At 35.2% G+C, this 24,904-nt stretch overlaps 1 protein-coding gene across 7 annotated transcripts in view; it reads right to left on the reverse strand.

The window, feature by feature from the left end:
• Positions 1 to 24,904, reverse strand: part of Jak2 (Janus kinase 2) — a 129,614-nt gene that overhangs the window by 85,933 nt on the left and 18,777 nt on the right. Inside the window, exon 2 of one of the 7 annotated variants that reach the window (XM_048806819.1) lies at positions 20,321 to 20,386. The exons of the other annotated variants lie outside the window; for them this stretch is intronic. The gene's annotated coding sequence lies outside the window, so the exon portion shown is untranslated. The remainder of the gene's footprint in view (positions 1 to 20,320; positions 20,387 to 24,904) is intronic. 7 annotated transcript variants of the gene reach the window in all.

The following is a 24,904-nucleotide window of genomic DNA, read 5'->3' on the forward strand; positions in this document are numbered from 1 at the left end:
CAGAGTAGGGACGAAGAGCTGGAGAAGAAGATTAACATTTAACAGGGATGAGAGGTGGGAGGGAAAGGGAGAGAAAAGGGAAATTGCATGGAAATGGAAGGAGACCCTCAGGGTTATACAGTGGAGGGGGTAGAGAGAGAGGAGGGGAGGGGAGGGGAGAGGTGGGGAGCGGAGATGGTGGAGGATGGGAAAGGCAGCGGAGCACAACAGACACTAGTATGGCAATATGTAAATCAATGGATGTGTAACTGATGTGATTCTGCAATCTGTGTATGGGGTGAAGGTGGGAGTTCATAACCCACTTGAATCAAAGTGTGGAATATGATATGTCAAGAAATTTGTAATGTTTTGAACAACCAACAATAAAAAATTTTTAAAAAAATTTAAAAAAATAAATAAATAAAAATAAAAATAAAAGAAAACCTAAGCCTCACAAATACTACATATTATTTTCAAACAAATATAAAACATTCACATACATGCATACAGGCACACAAATGCACAGAATAATCATCTGAAATCAAAATTAGGTCTCCACAAATGTCAAAGAAAACCAAGTATTCATGTTTTCCTAGTGATGTTTCAATTAAATCAGAAATGAATATGTAAAAATGATTTTAAATCCTTTATATCTGAAATATAAACTTCACAAAAACAAAGAGTATTTTTATTCTAGTAATATTTTCATTGTTTTCCATTGCAGACAAAAACAATATCAACCCTACACTGTCAACAAAGATTTAAATTCTGAATTTAAACTGTTAACATAACTATCTATAGATGTATAATAACTTCAGCAGGTATTTAAAAAAAAAACATTATTCAGTAGCAACTTTTAAACTGTATCCCTGCATTCATTCTTTTACTTACAAATATTTATAAATATCTCAGATATTTTAATTTCTTTAATATTTTAATTTCTTAAAATTTAATTTTAATTTAAAAATTAAATTAAAATGCATAAATTAAAATGCATTTACAGTGAATGATTACCAAATACCACACATTAAAAATTTGTGAACTACAACTAGAAAGACTCAGAAGGAAAATTATAGCTACAATCTGCTGACATTAGAAAATAGCAAGAAAGATCTAAGTATCTAACTCATTACATTAGAGAACAAAAATGAAGGAAGCACAGATAAAAAGAAGTTAACAGAGGATACTCAATAGAGAATTGACAAAAGATAATTCTTTGGAATTATTTACAAAATAAACATGTCTTTGTTAAGTCTAAAAAAGAATAAAAGGCATAAACACTATGAATTTTTAAAAACATAATTATAGGTTGTGAAGGCTAAAAGATAGTACTGCAACTACAAATAAATTTGAAAATAGTGGACAATTTTGAGAAAAATACAAATGTAGAAAAAGTTCAAGAAATAAAAAACTCCAACGGAACTATAATCATGAAAGACATAGAATCAACCCACATTTTAAAATGGAGAAGACAGAAAAAGAGGAAGGAAAATAACAAAGAAGAAAGGAAAAACCATCAGATCTGAATGGAATTTATATGTGAATTCAACCAAACAAGAAAGCCAATTCTGTTTTAAACATACTATTACAGAGAACAGAAAAGAAGCAAACAGAGTTGAAATTGGCCATGAAACCCAAACCAGACAGAGATCACAAAAGAATAATCTCACCAAAATAAATGTAAAAAATCCTAAACTAAGGGAGATCCAAGATGGTGGGCTACAAGAAGGCTGAATTCTGTGTCGCTCTGTGACCTGGGATTCAAGTAGTGGGAATACTGTTTCTCTGAGAGTGATTAGTGGACTCCCAACAGCTGTTCCTACACAGGTCTCCAGGCCTTAGCATTAACACAAATCTCCCGGCCACATGCCGAGGCAGGACCCCTGGGTGCCCAAGCAGGACCACCAGCATCAGCACCATGCATGACTCTCAGCTGCCCACCCAAGTAGGAATCCTAGCCACTATCCACACTCAGGAATTCGGGCTGCCACTCCCATGTGGACCACCATCTACCAACGTGGGGCACCCCCAGATGCCTCCATCTTGGGACACTGCAATCACCGCCACAGTCCCCTACAGGCAATAGCCTACACCTGGGGACACCTCACAGGGTCTGGAGACAGCTGCCAGACACAACACAGCACACCACAGAGCTGCATCTCTGAACACGCCGCCTACAACTATTGCCCAGCCCCATATGGCCTGACACCCACACTTCTTTCATTCTTTCTAAGATCTAATAACTCTACATCCTCACCTCCTATCCCCTCAACATTTCATCCTATACCTCAACCTGGTTCTTTGTCTACCATCAGAAACTGTAGACACTTTTCCAAACCTACTGTTTACATTATTGATAATAACTGAACTCACCATTTCTGTATATTATGACAAAACCATAAATGTCTCAATAGCAGCTACTTGGTTTAAGGTTGTATATTGTTTGTATTGTGATCTGTTAATATTGTTCTCCTCCTTAAAGGAGACGTATTGGAACCCTACAGGGACACTATAAGCAGATAGGATAAAAACTGCAACATCTTGGATCTGCAGTGCTAGAAGGGAAGAAACACGAACAAGAAAAAACAAGGAAAGAAAGTGTCCCAAACAAATCAAGATACTACATTATTAGAATCCATGGCTAGCACAACAGAAGAAATTACAAATAAGGAATTCAGTATATACATAATTAAAATGTTCTGTGAACTAAAGGATGATATAAGAAAGGAAATACAGGCAGCAAAAGATCATTTCAATAATAAGCTACATAAACAAATACAGGAAGCAAAAGATTACTTCAATAGAGGTTCTGAAAAAAAAAGAAATCCTTGAAATAAAGAAAAAACAAACCAAATTAAAAACTCAATAGAAAGCACCACCAATAGATTAGAACACTTGGTAGACAGGACCTCAGACAATGAAGACAAAATATATAATCTTGGAAAGTATATTGACCACACAGTGAAGATGCTAAGAAACCATGAGCAGAACATTCAAGAATTATGGGATAACATAAAAAGACCAAATTTAAGAGTTAGTGGGATAGAGGAAGGCATACAGTTTGAAACCAAAGGAATGAACTATCTAGTCAATGAAATAATATCAGAAATTTTTCCAAACATGAAGAATGAATTGGAAAATCAAATACAAGAGGCTTACAGGACACCAAACATACAAAATCACAGATCCACACTAAGGCACATTATAATGAAAATGCTTGGCATACAAAATGAAGAGAGAATTTTAAAAGCCACAAGAAAAAGGAATCAGATTACATACAGGGGAAAACAATTAGGATATCTGCAGATTTTTCAACCCAGACCCTGAAAGCTAATATCCTGGAACAACATATACCAAGCTCTGAAAGGAAATGGATGCCAACCAAGAATCTTATATCCAGCAAAATTAAGCTTTAGATTTTATGATGAAATAAAAACCTTCCATGATAAACAAAAATTAAAAGAATTTACGACTAGAAAGCCTGCACTACAGAACATAACTCAGAAAAATATTCCATGAGCAGGAAATGAAAAACAACAATGAAAATCAGAACAGGGAGGTTTTACACTAAAGGAAAATCAATCAAAGGAGACACCAAGTCAAGTTAAATACCAAAAATAAACAAAAATGACTGGAAAAACAAATCATGTCTCAATAATGACCCTGAATGTTAATAGCCTAAACTCACCAATCAAAAGACATAGATTGGCAGCTTGGATTTAAAAAAAAAAAAGAAGACCCAACAATATGCCCCTTCAAGAGACTCATCTCATAAGAAAAGACATCCACAGACTGAAGGTGAAAGGTTGAGGAAAAAACATACCACTCACATGGCTACAGAAAAAAGCAAGGATTTCCATCCTCATATCAAATAAAGTAGACTTCAAGCCAAAGTTAATCAAAAGGAATAAAGAAGGACATTTTATACTGATTAAAGGAACCATACATCAACAAGTCATAACAATTGTAAGTATATATACCCCCAAACAATAGAGCATCTACATTCATCAAACAAACTCTTGTCAAGTTCAAGAGTCAAATAGACCACAACACAATAATGGGTGACTTTAACACACCTCTTTCACCACTGGATAGATCTTCCAAAAAGCTAAACAAAGAAACTATAGAACACAATAATACAATCAATAACTTAGACTTAACAGATATATATAGAATATTTAATCCATCAATGAGAATACATTTTCTTCTCAGCAGCACATAGATCCTTCTCTAAAACCGACCATATATTATGCCACAAAGCAACTCTTAGCAAATACAAAAGAGAAGAGATACTACCCTGCATTCTATCAGATCATAATGGAATGAAACTGGAAATAAATGATAAAATAAAAAATGGAAGCTACTCCTACACCTGGAGACTAAATAATATGCTGCTAAATGAACAATGGGTGCAAAAGACACCAAAGAGGAGACTAAGAAATTCTTAGAGGTAAATGAGTACACTGATAGAACATATCAAAATCTCTGGGACAGTACAAAGGCAGTACAAAGAGGGAAGTTCATTGCATGGAGTTCATTCCTTAAAAGAAGAAAAACTCAACAAATAAATGATCTAATATTACATCTCAAAGTCCTAGAAAAGCAAGAACAAATCAACACCAAAAGCAGAAGATGGGAAATAATTAAAATCAAAAATGAAATCAATGAAATTGAAATAAAAGAAACTATTGAAAAAAATTAACAAAACAAAAAGTTAATTCTTTGAAAAAATAAAATTGATAAAACTTTTACCATGCTAATGAAGTCAAGGAGAAAGAAAACTAAAATCACTAACATATGTGATGAAAAAGGAAATATCATGATGAACATTACAGAAATGCAGAAGATAATTAGAAATTATTTTGAAAATTTGTACTCCAATAAAATAGAAAATATCAAAGCCATCGACAAATTTCTAGAGTCATATGATTTGCCAAAACTGAATCTGGATGATATATACAAGTTAAACAAATCAATTTCAAGCAATGCAATAGAAGACGCCATCAGAAGCCTACCAGCCAAGAAAAGCCCAGGACCAGATGGATACACAGCTGAGTCCTACAAGACCTTCAAAGAAGAACTAATACCAATACTCCTCAAATTATTTCATGAAACAGAAAAAGAGGGAACACTTCCAAACTCATTCTATGAGGCCAATATCACCATGATTCCAAAACCAGACAAACACACTTCAAAGAAAGAAAACTTCATATCAATATCTCTAATGAACATAGATACAAAAATTCTCAATAAAATACTGGCAAATTGAATACAAAATATATCAAAATTATAATGCACCACAATCAAGTGGGATTCATCCCATGGATGAAAGGTCGGATCAACATATGAAAATCAAAAAATGTAATTCATTATATCAACATACTTAAAGATAAGAAGCATATAATCAACCCAATAGATTCAGAAAAAGCATTCAACAAAATACAGCACCCTTCATGTTCAAAACACTAGAAAAACTAGGGATAACAGGAACATACCTCAAAATTGTAAAAGGTATATCTGCTAAGACTAAGGCCAACATCATTCTGAATAGATAAAATTGAAAGCATTTCCTCTAAAAACTGGAACAATACAGGGATGCCCTCTTTCACCACTTCTATTTCACATAATTTTTGAAACACTAGCCAGAGCAATTAGAAGAAAGAAATTAAAAGGATATTGTTAGGAAAAGAAGAACTCAAATTAGCACTATTTGCTGACAATATGATTCTATACCTATAAGACCCAAAAAATTGCACCAGAAAACTTCTAGAACTAATAAATGAATTCAGAAAAGTAGCAAGATATAAAATCAACACCCACAAATCAAAGGCATTTCTCTACATGAGTGACAAATCCTCTAAAAGGAAAACTACCCCATTTACAATAGCCCCCCCAAAAAAAAAATACTTGCAAATCAACTTAACGAAAAAGGTAAAAGACTTCTACAATGAAAACTACAGAATGCTAAAGAATGAAATTAAAAAAGACCTTAGAAGATGGAAAGATCTACCTTGTTCTTGGATAGCAGAATTAATATTGTCAAAATGACCATACTACCAAAAGCAATATACAGTTTTAATTCAATTCCAATCAAAATCCCAATGACATTCCTCATAGGAATAGAAAAAGAAGTCATGAAATTCATCTGGAAAAATAAGAGACCCAGAATAGCTAAAGCAATCCTTAGCAAGAAGAGTGAAGCAGGTGATATCACTATACCAGACTTTAAACTATACTGTAGTGTAATTATAACAAAAACAGCATGCTACTGGCACCAAAACAGACTTGTAGACCAATGGTACAGAATAGAGGACACAAAGACAAACCCTCATAAATACAGTTACCTCATATAAGACAAAGGTGCCAAAAACATATATTGAAGAAAAGATAGCCTCTTCAACAAATGGTGCTAGGAAAACTGAAAATCCACATGCAGCACAATGAAATTAAACCCCTATCTATCACCATGTACACAAAACTCAACTCAAAAGTGAATCAAGGACCTAGGAATTAAATCAGAGATCCTGCACCTAATAGAAGAAAAGGTAGGCCCAAATCTTTGTCATGTTGGATTAGGCCTCAACTTCCTTAATAATACTCCTATAGCACAACAAATAAAATCAAGAATCAATAAATGGTATAGATTCAAACTAAAAAGCTTCTTTTAAGCCAAAGAAACAATAATTTAGGTGAACAGAGAGCATACAGAATGGGAGCAAATTTTTACCACACACACATCAGATAGAGAGCACTAATCTCTAGGATATATAAAGAATTTTAAAATCTTAATGCCAAAAAAACAAACAACCCAATCAACAAATGGGTGAAGGAACTGAATAGACACTTCTCAGATGATAAATAATCAATTAACAAATATATGAAAAAAAGGTTCAACATCTCTAGCAACTGGAGAAATACAAATCAAAACTACTCTAAGATTTCATCTCACTCCAGTCAGAATGGCAGCGATTAAGAATACAAACAACAATAAGTGTTGGCAATGATGTGGGGGGAAAAGACACACTTATACATTGCTGATGGAACTGCAAATTGGTGCAACCACTCTGGAAAGCAGTATGAAGATTCCTTGGAAAACTTGGAATGGAACCACCATTTGATCCAGCTATCCCACTCTTTGGTTTATACCCAAAGGACTTAAAAACAGCATACTACAGTGACGTAGCCACATCAATGTTTATAGCACCACAATTCCCAATAGCTAAATTGTGGAACCAACCTAGATGCACTTCAGTCAATAAATGGATTAGAAAAATGTGATATATATACAAAATGTAATACTACTCAGTATTAAAGAGAATAAAATCATGGCATTTGAAGGTAAATGGATGCAACTGGAGAATATAATGCAAGTGAAGTAAGCCAATCCCCAAAACTAAATGCCGAATGTTTTCTCTGATATGAGGATGCTGATCCATAATGAGGATGGGCAGGGTACACGGAAGGATGGAGGGACTCTATATAGGGTAAAGAGGAGGGAGGGAAAGGGAGGGGAAATGGGGGAAAGACAGTGGAATGAGATGGACATCATTACCCTAATTATATGTATGAAGATAAAAATGGTGTGACTCCACTTTGTGTACAACCAGAGACACAAAAAATTGTGCTCTATATGTGGACTATGAATTGAAATGCATTCTGCTGTCACGCATAACATATCAGAATAAATAAATATATTTTTAAAAACTCCTAAACTAAGTACCAGCAAAGCAAATCCACCGATGTTTCTTTTAAAATATTATAAAAATATTCATCCATTTATCTTAGGATTGGTAGAGATAAAATCTAAAAAAAAATCTATTAATGCAATTCATCACAATAATGTATTAGGGCAGGTTTCAAGATGGCTGAATAGCGATGGTCACTTTCCTGGCTGCTTCATGACATAAAACTAAGAAAGCAGACAGGCAGTTTCTAAGCAAGGTAGGTAAACAAAAATAAAGCAGGGCAGAGTACTGAAATTTAAAACTGGACATGCAAAGCTGATAGATTGATCTGGGAGTCAGGAGGTTGAATATAATAAAATAAGGGAGAAATCCCCAGCACCACAGCTACTGTTGCAGCCAGAGGCACAAGCCAGAGCAGTCCCTTTGAAAGCAAAGCAGAGGGATGAGGGAATTAAAGAAACCCATGTTTTTAGGAGGCCTGATGTGTGTCTGAGGTATGGAGAGTTTAGAGATCAAAGACATTGCCTTACTAGAATGAAAGGCATGCTATACAATATCCTTATGAGGGAAAGGAGCCACCATCTCTTCTGGAAGCATGTAGAAAACAGAGGAAGGAACCATTTTGCAGCTGTGGTGTGGGAGCTGGCAGCTGAGGGAAACAATTCCTGGTAAACCAGAGTTTGGCCCAAAATATAAGCCTGGCTAACCCACACTGCACAACAAGAAGTGTGCCTAAGTGACCAGGAAAAAATCAAATGTGGAGAGAGATTTACACAGGGGACAATAGGTTGTGGGAACTCACCCAACTTCCCTCCTGTCCCTCCAATCCAGCGGCTGGCAGGACTGTCTGGGAGAGACTAACCTGGCCAGGAATTCAAAAGGGCGGGGCGGGGGAGGGGGTTTCAGTTTGAAGACTGAATCTGAGACCAGGAAACTTGAGGGTGCACAGGTAACATAGTGGACTGAGAATTAGCTCCTCTGCCACACAAGTGTAATCCAGGAGAGCTCAATGGGTTGCAGTCTTCCATTGTGAACCATCAACTGCTGGGCACTAGACCTACACTGATTTAAAATCTCCAGACCAGCTGGCATTCAGCCAAGAGCCTAGAGGCCACCTAAGTCCAAGCCCCACTTCCATGAATTCCACCTATAGGATTACCTCTCTCATTCCAGCAATCCACCCACAGAGTGGGGCATCACACTGTAGAGGATATCACCTAACACTGCTGAGAATCTTTCGAACTCCAATCGAACTTGAACTTTTCTTGAGATGTTTTTTTCTTCTTTTTTTTTTTCTTTTCTCTTGTTTAATTGTTACCTTAATGATTCATAAACATCTATACATACCTATATTTGGGTTTTTTCCTCATTTTTAGAATTTTTAAAGACAATTATTTTTCATGGATGAGTTTTATTTTGAGGACTAAGATGTTTGGTTAGTATATTTCAGTATTGTTTGTATTCTTTTATTTCTGTTTTTAATTAAATTTTTTTAAATTTTACTTTATTAGTTTTTTCTCTCACTTATGTTTCCCTTGATTCTCTTTATCTCTTTTCTCTGTTACTAGCTAATCTCTACTGTTCTCTTTTTTACTCGTCCTTTAATTTTTTAATTCCATCTTCTCTCCTTCTCCTTCATAATCATCACATCTTATATCACTTCTATTCTCTCCCTGTCCACCATTTGAAATTGTAAACACTTTTGCAAACTTTCTGTTTTTATTGTAGGCAATAACTGATAATATCATTTATGTTTATTATGACAATTAACATTATAGATGTCATAGCAGCAAATATTTGGTTTGATGCTGTATATTTTTTGCTTTGGTGGTAGTTATTATCTGTCTCTCCCTACATGGTGAGGTTCTGAAAACCTTCAGGGATATCATAAGTCCACAGGGTAGAAACTCTACTGCCTCAGATCCATACTGTTAGATGGGTAGACACACAAACAACATGAAAAAGCAAAGGAACAAATCACCCCAAACAAAACAGGATATTCCAGTAACAAAATTCATCAACTCCACAGTGGAAAAAAATGTCAGAGAAGGAGTTTAGAATGTACATAATTCAACTTATCTGTAAGGTAAAGTACCATATAAGTAGTGAAATCAGAGAGGAAGTGAAAGATCACTTCAATAAAGAGATGGAGATTCTGAAAAAAAATCAAGCAAAAATCCTCAAAATGGAGGAATCAATAAACCAAATTAAAATTTCAATGGAAAGCATCACCAATCGACTAGGATTACTTGGAAGACAGAGTTTCAGACAATGAAGACAAAATATATACTGTTGGCCATAGATAAAAGATGTTAAAAGACCATGAACGGAACTTCTAAGAAATATAGGATAACCTGATCAGATCAAATTTAAGATTTACTGGGATAGATGAAGGTTTAGAGACATAAACCAAAGGAATGCACAATATTTTCAATGAAATGATACCAGAAAGTTTCACAATAATATATTAAAGAAATATTTAAAGTAAAAAAATGGCAAAATTATAAATTTACAAAATTCAGTGGTGAGTACCCTAGTACCTATTTTTCTTTTATAAATGAACTATTATTTGACATATTTTATAATTAAAACAGCATTAAAAATTAACAATGGCAAAAATGAAAATAAATTATTCATAGTACAACAAACCCATTTGACAAATAATCATGCAAAAGGAGAATAATATGTAGTATTGAAGGAAATACAAACTAAAATTACATGAGAGCACTTTATCCCCGCTCATCTAGCAAAAACAATAAGGATAAACACCTAGTAGTGAATTGTATTGAAAATGATATTGCTACAGTATTAATATAAACTAGAAATATAAACTGGTACAGTTCTAAGAAAGCAATATATAATTCAACTTAGAGAAATTGATGTCTACAAAAATTGAAAATAACACTTCAGCCCAACAACCACTCCTATGTATTCCTAAAAGGGTAATAAGGAGGTAAGAAAATAGAAACAAAACAAAACATAAATTTAAGAGCAGAAGATAAAAAAAAAAAACTTGTGGTCATAAGAGCAAATGTAAATCGTTTAAGTGGATTTTTCACAATGTGTTTTTCATAAGAAAAGCAAGATGGACACTAGAATATGATTTCATTTAAAAGAATTACCTCAAAATTCTAAACTGGTGGGAGGCAAAATATTCTACAGAAATGATAACTATGTAATTACAGAAAAGATCAAAGACAATCATAAGGAAGGGCTGCCATAATTATCAGGATGGAGACTATGAGTACAGGAAGAAAAGAGTACAGTGGAGAAGAAACTTCATTTTTGTTAAAAGGAATTCAGAAGATAGAAATGGAAACCCCTCATGTAAAAAAGGAATAAAAGTGAAGGAAAAGAGAAAAAGTAAAAAGTTGTCAGGAATAAAAAAGGAGGTAAAGCAATACCAAGATGAGGCAGGTTCATCATATAATTCATATCCAAACTACAGAGAATAATGACTTATGTAAACTTTAAAATAACCATATAACCATAACAATGTCATTCAAATAATATACCAAAAAGTTATTTTGACTAGGTGAATTATGTATTGAAGAATGTTTTAAACTTGGACATTCGAATATCATCATCTAATTAATCAAACATCATAATTCCATGTCTATGCCTTGAACTTCTTTCATTTAGAAGGTATAATTCTCCTCTACCACTAAGTGTCTAGGTACACAACTACTGCTCTAGGTTCACAAGAAACACAGTGGGAGATGAAACTGCCCAAGAAGGGGCCATAAGAGGCCTGATATACCATTCAGAAAAACACTAGAAAGAGAACCTTAATTTCAAAGCTGGCATTTATGTTAAATGACACCATCTAAATAAAATTTTAATCTCTATTCTTAACATATTATAAGGATTTTTTAGAATAATACAATGCCATTATTTTTCAAACAATAGAGCATTTATATAAAGCATGAAAAATGAATTCATATTCATGACTCATCAGAATTTCTGAAATGAGTTTTTAATATAAATAAGACCCTATACCTTAATTGGAGGTATCAAAATAAGAAAATGAATGTGTAGACATATAAACTGGCACAAATAGGTCAAAAAAAGGAGATAAGCACCTAAAGAAAAATGGTTGGATTAGCATTCAAACAAATAACAAAAGACAACACTTATAAGTCATGTTTAGTCGAAGATTTCTTATTCCAAAATTGTAGCTATATATTATATTAATTACATTTGTTTCTTAGTAATTTACATTAATTGGGTTGTACTAAAGAAGAAGAAAAAGTAATAACAATATATTTGAGATATATTTTATAATGAAAAGATAGGACCTCAAAGAAACCTCAGAATCATTAACTCCCTTTCTAACCCTACTATTATGGTTCTGATATGAGGTATCTCCCAAAAGCTCATGTGTAAGTCAATGCAATATAGCTTAGAGGTGAAATGATTAGGTTATGAAAGCCATAACATAATCAGTGCATTAATTCATTAATAGAGATTAACTGATTAGTAACTATACTCAGGTAGGATGTAGCTGAAGCAGGTTAGTCATTAGGGGCATGCCTTTTGGGTATGTATTTTGTCCATGGTCAGAGGACACTCTGGACTGACACACACACACACACACTCTCTCTCTCTCTCTCTCTCTCTCTCTCTCTCACGGCCATGTCCTAAGCTGCTTTCCTTTGCCACATCCTTCCACCAAGATGTTCTGCCTCACCTGGCTGTCTATAGACTGAGACTTCAAAAACCATGAGCCCCAAAATAAACATTTCCTCCTCTAATTGTTATTGTTAGATCACTGGGACACAGCAGTAAAAAAGCTGACTAAAACACCAGTATGCCATATCCAAATTCTTTTTACTCTTATCTATTAAAAATCACTATGTATGTTTCTTTCTTTCCCAGACCATTTCACCAGAATTGTCATTCAGATTCATAATCTAGAGGAGGTCTAGCCATCCTTCTGCTAATATTAACAGAGTCCTTATTTTACAATAGGTGCAAGGCAGGTATTATAAATAAATGCCTAATATTAAGGCTCTCAGAGTATAGTAGATGAGACAAAGAAGACATTGGAAAATTACAATTCAAAAAGTTTAGTGCAATTAGTAGAGACCACAGAAGAACAGAGAGGTACAGAAGAGAGGTAAAAAAAGTTATCACGAGAGTCAGTAGAGTAAAAATTTCAAAAAAAAAGGCTTCTGAAAATGTAATTCATAAGCCAAAATACTTAGGAGCTAGGTATTATATTCTACATAATTCCAAGCAGAAATCATAAAATGTACATAGGCAAGGAAGTGGAACTGTATATTAGCTGTAAATGTTTCTGGAGCTAAAATAGTTAGCTGTAAACGTTTCTGGAGCTAAAATAGTTATACAGAAAAAAAAAAGTGCTACATAACCTAGCAGTTATAGATAGGATGAGCATATAAGCCAGTTGGACCAAATAATTTCAGTTCATGTATAGTGTCTCAGCATAATAACAATTAGTATTAGTGTTAGTATTTTGGTAGTTCTTGGGATTAAATCAAGGAACACTATACTTCTGAATTACCTCTCCAGCCTGTTTTTTATCTTATTTTGAGACAGGGCCTCACTAGGTTGCTGAAACTAGCCTCCAATTTTTAATCCTTCTGACTTAGTCTCCTAAATAGATAGGATTACAGATGTGTTCCACTGTGCATGGCCAATGCATTTTTTTTATTTTTGTATTTTTTATTGGTGCATTACAATTGTACATAATGGTGGGATTTGTTGTTACATATAAGTACATGTACACCATATAACAACTATAATTTGGTCAATTTGGCTCCCCGGCACTTTTTCCTCCCTCCCTCCTCCCACTCCTGGGGATCTTCCTTTGATTTTTACATTTATTTTCCTTTTTCCTCTCTAGCTTCCACACATGAGAGAAAACATATAACCCTGGATCTTCTGAGTTTGGCTTATTTTGCTTAAAATAATGTTCTCAATTATAATCCATTTTTCCTGCAAATTATATAATTTCATTCTTCTACATGATTGAATAAAGCTCCTTTTTATATATATATATATATATATATATCACATTTTTTTCCACTCATCTGTTTATGAACACTTAGGCTGATTACATAGTTTGGCTATTGTAAATTATGCTGATTTTAACATGGAAAGGCATTTATTGCTATAGTATGATGACTTTAATTCTTCAGGAAAAATACTGAGGAGTGGTATTTCTAGGTCATATGGTGGTTCCACACTCAGTCTTTCAAGAAACATCCAGACTGATTTCCACAGTGTTTTAACCAATATATAATATCACCCAAAATGTAAAAGTGTTCCTTTTCCTCCACATCTTCTCCAGCATACATTATTTTTTGTATTCTTAATGACTGCCATTCTCTCTACTGTGAGATGAAATCTCAGTGCAGTTTTGCTTTGCATTTCCCTAACTGCATAATTTCCTCTACAAAATAAGGTACTTTATGATTTATCACATACAGTGACTTACTTATTATATAAAGAGGTAAAGTGGGGGGATTTACAACTATTTTGGAGAAGGTTCCATGAGTCATTAAGAAAGAGTATTCAGTTATTGTTAGATGAAATGTTCTATTGATATCTGTTAAGTCCATTTGATTTATAATACTTTCCAAGTACAAAGAATTTTACTGAGTTGAAGTCTGGGTGACCTACCTAATGGTGAGAGAGGTATGTTGATATCACCCAGTATTATGGTACTGGGGTCTATCTGGGGCTTTAATTTGAATAGTCTCTCTTTTATATAATTATCTATTCCCACATTGGGGACATAAATATTTATAATTGTTATATCTTGTCCTGTTGGATTATTCCCTTTACTAGTATGAAGTGACCTTATTTGTCTCTTCTAATTAATTTTGGTTTGAACTCTGATTGAGATGAGAAGAGTTATTCCTATATGTTTTGGGGCTCCATTCACATAGTATATCAACTTCTATACTTGCCCTTTCTGCCTGTGACTGTCTTTGTCTGTAAGGTGAGTATTTCGCAAAAAACATAGTTGGGTCTTATTTTTTAATCCATTCTGCCAGCCTATGTCTTTTAAATGGAGAGTTTAGACTATTTACATTCAATTTTATTATAGAGAGATGTTTGTTAATTCTGCTGTTTTGATTTATTCATAATATTTTATTTGATTCATGTTTTATTTGGTCTCATTTACTTAGCTACCCTCAAATGAGATTTGTTCATTTATGATTTCTGGGGTTTGTATTTTGCTTCTTCTGTGTGGAATATTTCTTTAAGTAAGTTCTGTAATGCCATTTTAGTAGTCATGAATTATTTTAGTTTCTTTGTTTAGAAAAGTTTTTATTTCTTTTTAGATTTTTACGGATAGCTTTGCTGCATAAAACAATCTTGGTTGACAGTTACTTTCTTTTAGGACTTGGAACACACCAAACTAAGCTCTCCTGGCTTTTAGAGTTTGTGCTGAGAAATGAGAAGTAATCCTGATTGGCTTACCCTAATGTGACCTGACATTTTTCTCTTGAGGCATTTAAATTTTACCCTTGTTCTGTAGGTTAGGCATTTTTTGATCTCTATTTGAGAATTCTGGATGCATCTTATATCTAGATGTCCATCTCATTCTCAATGTTTGGAAATTTTTCTGTTATTATTTCCCTGAAGAGGCTTCTTATTCCAATTAGCATGCATCTCACAAGTCTCCTCAATTCCAATAATACTAAATTTGACCCTAATATTTTCCCAAAGTTCTTGTATATTCTGGTTATGGTTACTTATTTTCTTTATTCTGTCTGAATGTTCATGGCTTGCCACTTTGTCTTCCAGCTGTGAGATTCTGTATTCATCATGGTCTATGCTATTGGAAAAACTTTCAACTGAGCATTTTATTTGATTTATTGTGACTTTCACTTCCAAAATTTCTGTTTGGTTCTTTTTCAATATTTCTTTCTCTTTATTGAATTTCTCATTCATATGCTATACTGACTTTCTTAATTCATTCAGTTTTTCTGCATTCTCTTAGAATTTATTGATCATTTTTATAATCATTCTTTTTAATTCTTCATCTGGTATTTCATCCACTTTAATATCTCTGGAGTCAGTTACTGGTGAATTATGAACTTAAGGAAGTGTCATGTTACCTTGTTTATTCATATTTCTTGTCTTCCTGTATTGGGTTTTACGCATCTGATAGGATGGATTTTTTTCCATTCTTGTGTGGGGGCCCTTTTAGGGCACAGCCTTCTCTTGCCAAAGTATCCTAGAGTAATCTGAATTGATACCCCCTTACAGGTGTGGTAATCACAGACTTTGTATTAATTCTAATTTTGCTGTAGCTATGGATGTCCATGAGTAGGACCTAAAGGCCTACTCCGAGCCATTCCTACTTAGGGCCTTATCATTAGTTTGGGTTTTTGTCTCTCCTGTTCTTTGTATAAAGCATAACTGTGATATATGCCCAGAATCCCAGTGATTTGGTAGGCTGAGACAGGACAATCAAGTTCAAGACAACCTTAGCAAATTAGCAAGGTCCTCAGCAACTTAAACTTTGTCTCAAAATTAAAAAAAAAAAAAGTTTTAAAAGAGTTGGGGATGTAATTCATGGTAAAGTACGCCTGGGTTCAAGGCACAGTACAAAAAAAAAGTATAGCTGAAGTCTGAATGTTGTTAATTTGTATGTGGAGCAAGGTACCCTGTCTTTTGGCTGAGTTAGTTCAGCAGCACATTCTCTACCATGTGAACTTGTAGTGTCCCTATAGTTTCCTAGCAACTCACAGAATCAGGGAAAACAACAGCAATAGCTAATATAAGCATTAAAATAAACACCTGACTCCTAATATAACATCTTCAACATTTTGTTCATTACTACAATGAACAAAAACAGTGGGGTCAGCATGTGCCAAAAGCAAAAACAATAAATAACCGTGAACTAGATCTGGCATTAAAGCAAACAGCAGGTGTCAACTATGTTATCTACACCAGTAATAACTGCACCAGCATGAATGGTGGGGACAGAAGTTATATAAACTAATTAGTCCTAAAAGATGGTAAAAATACAGATCATTAAGAGAAAAGAAAATGTGACAGAAAGGTAGAAGAGAGTTTACAATGGTCAAAAAGAAAACAGAGAGAATCCAGAACAGGTGTAGCAGGTGATGGTTATGAGGAAGAACTACGAGAAAAAGGAGAGGAGAAGAAACAAACAAAAGAGTGAAACAAAACAAAAAACTAAACAAACCAAAAGCCCTAATCCTAAAAAAGGGGGGGGCAAGAAAAAATAACTACATTCTATTAAATTCTAAAAATGAGAAAAAAAGAAACAAAAAGGTACACTCATACATTGCTGGTGGGACTGAAAATTGGTGCAGCCAATATGGAAAGCAGTATAGAGATTCCTTGGAGAACTGGGAATGGAACCACCATTTGACCCAGCTATCCCTCTCCTCAGTCTATACCCAAAGGACTTAAAAACAGGATACTACAGGGACACAGCCACATCAATGTTTACTGCAGCACAATTCACAATAGCTAAACTGTGGAACCAACCTAGATGGCCTTCAACAGATGAATGAATAAAAAAAATATGGCATATAAATACACAATGGAATATTACTCAGCAATAAAAGAGAATAAAATCATGGCATTTGCAGGTAAATGGATGGCACTGGAGAAGATAATGCTAAGTCAAGTTAGTCAATCCCAAAAAAACAAATGCCAAATGTTTTCTCTGATATAAGGAGGCTGATTCATAGTCGGGTAGAAAGGAAGAGCATGGGAGGAATGGACGAACTCTAGATAGGGCAGAGGGGTAGGAGGGAAAGAGAGGGGTCAGGGGGGTAGCAAGGATGGTGGAATGTGATAGACATCATTATCCAAAGTACATGTATGAAGTCACGAATTGGTGTCAACATACTTTATATACAACCAGAGATATGAAAAATTGTGCTGTATATGTATAATAAGAATTATAATGCATTCCGTTGTCATTTATTTTTTTAAATCAATTTTTAAAAATTTTTAAAAATAAATACATATATGTCCATATGTCCATACACAAATCAACACAAGAATACCAAAAAATAAATAAATAAAAACAGAAGAAAATATTCTTAATGAAAAATTAAGGAACTGTCTCCAGTGAGGTGGTCAAAATAGTTGATGATAATGGATGTCTTCACATAACTGTCTTTATTTCTATTTCTTCTTGGGATATTTACTGAGAGAAAGGGTGTGGAGGAATGTTTTGTGATGTTCACTGAGCTGACAATTAGAGTGGCCTAACCCTGAAGCTGGTTGAAATAGCTCTTATCTTCCCTTCTCACAAATATAAGGCAGAATGGAGTTGGATGTACTTTCAATTAAAGTTTTGTCTGACAGACCAGATGAATGCACTCTCTGGGCAGGGTTGCTACAGAGTTCTATGAGAGAAGTTCTTGTGGTTGGGGATTAAGTCTAATCAGTAATCAGGCCTTAGAGGCTTTGTTGGAAGTTATCTGCTCTGGAGAGATTAGATCAACACACCTCTAAGGCCTGTCAGGGGTCTGGATCTCAGAAGCCTCCAAAGAATTGTACTCATGCCAGCTGCAGTGGCACACGCCTGTAATCCCAGCAGCTCGGGAAGCTGAGTCAGGAGGATCCCAAGTTCAAAGCCAGCCTCAGCAAATAGTGAGGCGCTAAGCAACTCAGTGAGACCCTGTCTCTAATAAAATACAAAAAATAGGGCTAGAGATGTGGCTCAGCGGTTCAGGGCCCCAGTTCAGTCCCTGTTCTTCAAACACACATACACACACACACACACACACAGAGAATTATACTCAACCACAGGGAGCCAAACCTCCACATGCTCTGCTGCCCAGGAACACAACCTTCCGAGGCTTAATAATTGAGTGTATTCAACTCTACCTGTTTAAATTTCACAACCCTCTTCAACTGGTCAGGTGAACCATCAAATTTAAAGGAAAGCAGTTGGCTTCCCTTCATTTTTCTGACTTAAACCCCCCTGGGTACAATCTTCTCTGTGCCTGTTTCACTCATATACTGCCAGTTATCCCTAAGCTGAATGGTAGGTGCTTGCCAGGACAGTATGGCAATGTTTGTTATGATCTCCCTTACTCTTGCAGCAGCAAGCTGCAGTGTGGCCTCCTCAAGAGACTGCTGCTACCTCAGCTCTCCACTTTCTAGTTGAGAAACAGAGCACTTCTCAACATCCAGTTCACAGTGAAGCCTCTGGATCAGCTATATTTAGGCTGCTTTTCTGGGCTACAAATTTTTCCATACCAGATCTATCCATTGTATTTCTTTCTCTGTGTTATCCCTCCCCTCTATGGTGAACTAGTGCCACTGTCTTTGCCCCTGCCTCAACAAGCTTGGTCCCAATGTATTTTTTTCTTTGTTCAATACACCCGAATTTCTGAGTCTCTAAGATATTCTGATTGTCCAATACTGAATTTCAGTGAAATCCCTTCTACTCACATAGCTGAGAAGCAGTATTCCCAATGTTTATATCCTGAGACATGGAGCAACTATATATGCATTCTTCCTCTAACCTACCATCTTGAACCTCTCCTCCACAGCATAATTATTAATAATATTTCAAAAGGGGTACAGTTTGAAATGTGGCAACATAGTTATTCAATGTAAGCTCAAAATCAGATATGGTTAAGTCCAAATTCTGCCAACTACCAGCTTGACAAATTTGTGATAGTTAATTTCTCTAAGCCTGTTTCATCATCTATGGAATTAAGACCAAAAAAAAACTGAGCTCATAAGAGTTGGAAGAATAAAAGTGATGATATGATTAAAGTGCTTAGCAAAGCATATGGCACAAAAGAATAGGTTTCATAGCAAAGATGCCAGGAGCATGTCCTAACTGGGTTATATAAGCTACATAAAAACTTTTTTATTGTTTGCTTATTTCTCCTAACTGAATCAGCAAGACCAATACTTTTCTAACTTGATGTGTCTAAGAGTAACTTAGGGACTGTGTTAAATATACATCATTTTTCAGTAAATCTAAGAGGGGCCTCAATTCTGTGACCTTGGAAAAAAATTTTAATAAACAAGATAATCAGAAAATCCCCAAAACAAATCAGTATCCAGAGTTACTATATTATTTAAATATCCAGTTTTTAACAAAAAGACCATAAGACATGCAAAGAAACAAAAAAGTGTAATCCATACACAGGAAACAAGAAAGCAGCAGATACTGTTTAAAAAGGATGTCAGATTTAACAAATAATTCAAAGCAGCCATTGTAAATATGTTGAAATAATTAAAGGAAACCATGATTACAGAAGTAAGGGAAGACAGATAGCTGTGAAAATAGTAGAATACATTGCTCCAAGTTTCTACTCTTCCAAAGAAATTTTTTTCAAAAAAAGAAGGAAAATAAAAACTGAGTAAAAATTGTCACAGTGAACTCCATTAAGAACTCTGAAAAATAGTCAAAGAATAATCAAATAATGCTGAATTAAGAAAATAATGACTTAAATATGGTAGGAAAATTTTGCAGCATTTTTACTTTCCCTCGCACCATCCCTTCCCTGTTCTGTAAGGTGTTGAGGATAGTAAAAGATGGTCTCACTGTGGAATTCTGTTCCCTAGCTCTAGAATGTTCAGAGTCAACCTTAGTCTCAGTGGACTGTTTTTCTCTCTATTGATATTACTAGAGGCTGACCAAAAAACTGATGCAAGAAACTCACCTATGTTTCACTTAATTCAGAACTTTCTTGGGGTAGAAAAGCGACACAAGAAGATTCTTGACAACACTGTAAGGCAAATTAACAATTAATGCAATGTGGGGCAAAGGTCTAAATCTGGGGCAAACAATAGACACAGTGAAAGCCAAACAGGAAATACAGGGAGAAAGTTTATTTGGGAAATTGGGGCACTGAAATGCACTCACATATATTGGAAAATAGAAAGGTTACTTCCATGCTAGTGGAAGGGCACTGACAGAAGACTGTAAACTTTCACTTTATAATGGTCCAACTATATATTATCTACAAGAGACTCATTTTAAATATAAAGGCACAAATAGATTGAAAGAAAAAAGATAGAAAAAGATCATACATGAAAATAGTAAGCAAAGGCAGGCAAGCATAACTACAATAACATCAGACCAACAGACTTTAAGGCAAAAAGGTGTTATAAAAGACAAAAAGAACATTATGTAATCTTTCAAGAAGATATAATGATTATAAAGATATATGTAACTAACAAAATAGCTCCAAAACATATAAACCAAAAATTGAGAACTCAAGGGAAAAATAGATAATTCAACAATAATAGAGAATTCAATACCCCTTCCTCAATAATGGAAAAAAAACTACACAGAAGAACAATAAAGCACACAGGACTTAAATAAAAACTATAAATTCACTAGATTTAACAGACATTAGGAAAAAAACACTACTCTAAAACAATACACTTTTCAAGTACATATGGAATATTCTCCAGGATTGGCCATGCTAGGTCACAACATTAATCTCAATAAATTGTTGAAGATTGAAATCATCCAAAGTTTTCTTCTTTGACCACAATGTAATAAAGAAAATTAGAAATAATAAAAGAAGAAAAAGAAGAAATTTTACAAATATGTGGAAATTAACCCACTGTGAAATAATCAGTAAGTCAAAGAAGAAACCACAGGATATTATAAAATACATTCAGATAAATGAAAACAAAAACACATCAAAAATTATGGGATACAGAGAAACCAACAGATAGAGGGAAAGCTATGGTTGTAAACATCTACATTAAAAACAAAGCCAGTCAAGGTGGCACACACCTATAATGCCAGAGACTTAGGAGGCTAAAACTAAAGGCTCACAAGTTCAAGATCAGCCTTGGCAACTTCGTGAGTCCATGTCTCAAAATTAAAAGTGCTGGGGATATAGACCAGTGGTAAAGCTTACCTGAGTTTAATCCCCAGTAATGCAAAAAAAGAAAAGAAAGAGTGAAGGCATCAAGTCAATAACCCAAACTAACTCTATACACTCTAAGGAACTAGAGGGAAATATAAAACTAAACTCAAAGTAAATAGAAAGAAGAAAATAACATAGAGCAGAGACAAAAAGAATAGCAAATAGAAAAATAGGGGGGAAAAAATCAATGAAACCATAAGTTAGTTCTACGAAATGATAAATAAAAGACAAACTTTTAGCTAGATTGAATAAGAAAAAAAGAAAAAGACTCAAACTGCCCAAATTAGATATGAATGTGGGTACAATACTATTGACATTACAGAAATAAAAGGGATTATAAGAAATACCATAACAAATTATTCCCAACAACTATACAACCCATATGAGACACCAAAATTTCTAAAAAAGAACTCTTTACAAATTGACTTAACAAGAAATAGAAACTCTAAACAGATCTAAAAGAAATTAAAAGATTGATTACTGTAATCAAAAACTTCTCAAGAAATAAAAGCTCAGTTCCAGATGGCTTTATTTATGATTTCGATAAATCATTTAAAGGAAAATAACAACAAGGCCCACTCAAAAATCTTCCAAAAAACAGAAAAGGCGAGACCACCCCAACTGGAGGAGGAGCCCAGCATCCCGCCTGCAAGGTAGGCAGACCACGCGGCCTGGAGAGGGGACACAGCCACCCACCTGCGCGGCAGACAGACCACCCCAACTGGAGGAAGGGCCCAGCCGCCGCCTGCGCAATAGGCAAACCACGTGACCCCGAGAAGGAGCCCAGCAGCCTGCCTGCGCGGTAGACAGACCACACCAACTGGAGTAGGGGCCCAGCTGCCCGCCTGCGGGGTAGACAGACCACCCCAACTGGAGGAGGAGCCCAGCCTCCCGCCTGCACGGTAGGCAGACCACGCGGCCCAGAGAGGGGGCCCAGCGGCCTGCCTGCGTGGTAGACAGACCACCCCAACTGGAGGAGGGGCCCAGCCGCCCACCTGTGCGGTCACCTGACTGAGCTCTGGACAACCATTAGGTCTCCCCAACATCCCCCACCTCATCAAACACCTTATGAGAAAAACTGATGGAACTCATCTTGGAAAATCCCACCAACCCTTAAAACCCACCAACCAGTGGGCGTGGCTAACAACTCAGTTCTGCAGCAGATCAGGCACCTGGTTTACATCTCAGAGAATAAGAGTAGAGAGGCCACAGGTGGAAGCTCAAGTACTCTCACACTGACTACCACCACCACCCTGAACCCAGAGACTCTAGCTAGGAACAGACAATGCCACCAACTGGAAGAAAAGAAAACAGAGTTCTGAGAGACATATTTTTTTTCTTTCTTTTTTTCTCTTCTCTCTCTCTTTTCATCCATTCACCCAGTCTCCTCTACCCTTCCCCCTCGGGTCCTCGCAACCTCAACATATGTGAAACCAAGAATTGTGCATGAAAAAGGTATTTAACAACTGAATCACCAGAATAATATAATATAGAGGAATTGCATATGTCCCACCTCCCTCCCCCCCTTTTATTTCTTTTCTTTTTTCTCTTATTTTCTTTTTCCCACTCTATTTTTTCTCTTTCTTTCCTTGTTATTTGTTTTTCTCCTTCTTACTCCCTCTATCCCACTTGAAACCCCCTAAATTTTACTATTTATAAGTAGGGTAATCTTATAAATACAGATAGGAATTTGAATCTATACATTCTTCCATCAATTACCCATCTATTGGTTAGAGCTTTCCAAAGTTACTAAGTTAGATTAACCCCATACCCTCACTCCTTTCCCCCTAAACATAACATCCTACACCTGAAATTCAGTTTTCCTCAAGCTACCAGAAACAATATGCCTTTCATGAAACTAATGACTATATTTGTAAATGATAATCGAAACCAACATTTGTAGACATAGAGTCTAGCTATAAATGTAGTAATAAGGAAAACGTGTGCTTAGATGATGTACTATTGATATTGGGAACTGTTAACATTGTCTTTCTCCACAAAAGGGAGACTTTGGAACTATACAAGAGCAATATAAATATATAGGGGGAAAATCAATAACACAACAGTTTCACAAAGCAGAAAGAAACGCGAGCAGTATGAAAAGACAAGGAAAGAAAGGACCACAAGCAATGCAGGTCAACTCAACTTTAGAAGAGGTAATATCTGCAGCAGATAGAATGTCAGATAAAGAATTCAGGATTTACATGCTTCAGATGATCTGGGGTCTCAAGGAAGACATTACACAGCAAAATCAGACAACGAAAGATCACTTTGACAATGAATTACATAAACAAATCCAAGAAGCAAAAGATCAACTATATAGGGAGATAGAGATTATAAAAAACAAACAGAAATCCTAGAAATGCAGGAAGGAATAAACCAAATTAAAAACTCAAATGAGAGTACTACCAGCAGAGTAGAACACTTAGAGGATAGAACATCAGACAATGAAGACAAAGTATTTCAACTTGAAAAGAACATAGACAGCTCAGCGAGACTGTTAAGAAACCATGAGCAGAACATCCAAGAAATATGGGATAACATAAAGAGACCAAACTTAAGAGTCATCGGGATACAGGAAGGTACAGAACTCCAAACCAAAGGAATGAGCAATCTGTTCAATGAAATAATACGAGAAAACTTCCCAGACTTGAAGAATGAAACAGAATTCCAAATCCTAGAAGCCTACAGGACGCTGAATGTGCAAAATCATAAGAGATCCACACCAAGACACATTATAATGAAGATGCCCAACATACAGAATAAGGAGAGAATTTTAAAAGCTACAAGAGAAAGGAAGCAGATTACATTTTGGGGTAAACCAATCAGAATAACAGCTGATCTTTCAACACAGACTCTGAAAGCTAGAAGATCCTGGAACAACATATTTCAAACGCTGAAAGAAAATGGGTTCCAACCAAGAATCGTGTACCCAGCGAAATTAAGCTTCAGGATGGAAGATGAAATTAAAACCTTCCACGATAAACAAAAGTTAAAAGAATTTGCAGCTAGAAAACCAGCTCTTCAAAACATCCTTGGCAAAACATTATAGGAAGAGGAAATGAAAAATAACAATGAAAACCAACAGCGGGAGTAGTACAGTAAAGGGAAAAAATAATCAAAGAGGAAAAACAAATCATGTTAAGTAACATAAACAAACAAATATGGCTGGAAGTACAAACCATATCTCAATAGTAACCCTAAATGTTAATGGCTTAAACTCACCAATCAAGACACACAGGCTAGTAGAATGGATCAAAAAAAATCCAACATTATGCTGCCTACAGGAGACACATTTGATAGGAAAAGACATACATAGACTGAAGGTGAAAGGTTGGGAAAAATCATATCACTCATATG

The sequence above is a fragment of the Marmota marmota genome, unplaced genomic scaffold (genome assembly GCF_001458135.2).
Source record: "Marmota marmota marmota unplaced genomic scaffold, marMar, whole genome shotgun sequence".
Lineage (NCBI taxonomy): Eukaryota > Metazoa > Chordata > Mammalia > Rodentia > Sciuridae > Marmota > Marmota marmota.